At 34.6% G+C, this 353-nt stretch overlaps 1 long non-coding RNA gene across 1 annotated transcript; it reads left to right on the forward strand.

Annotated features, from left to right (window-relative positions):
- On the forward strand, positions 1–353 carry LOC104775346. The gene is made up of 3 exons (XR_765854.2): positions 1–11; positions 110–196; positions 280–353. It is a non-coding gene; the product is annotated as an uncharacterized LOC104775346 (long non-coding RNA).

Raw genomic sequence — 353 nt, forward strand, 5'->3', positions numbered from 1 at the left:
ACATATTCAAGGTGTGAACACTTAATCATCTATCAGTTTTAAGTTCAACAAAATAAAATTGTAAAGCATAAAACTTAATCTTTCTTTCTTTGTGATTATGTTTCTGCAGAAATGTGTAAGGGGAGCCTTAAAAGGAAAGACTATATTGCTAGTAACTCATCAAGTAGACTTCCTTCACAACGTTGATCGCATCTTGGTACAATTCCAAGGAACAAAAAAATGAAAACTTATTCAGTTTAGGATTTTAGGATTTTGGTAATGAATGGTTCCATGTTACAGGTTATGCGAGATGGAATAATCGTGCAATCAGGAAGATACGACGAACTAGTGAGCTCCGGGTTAGATTTTGGGGA

This window comes from Camelina sativa, unplaced genomic scaffold (assembly GCF_000633955.1).
Source record: "Camelina sativa cultivar DH55 unplaced genomic scaffold, Cs unpScaffold12563, whole genome shotgun sequence".
Lineage (NCBI taxonomy): Eukaryota > Viridiplantae > Streptophyta > Magnoliopsida > Brassicales > Brassicaceae > Camelina > Camelina sativa.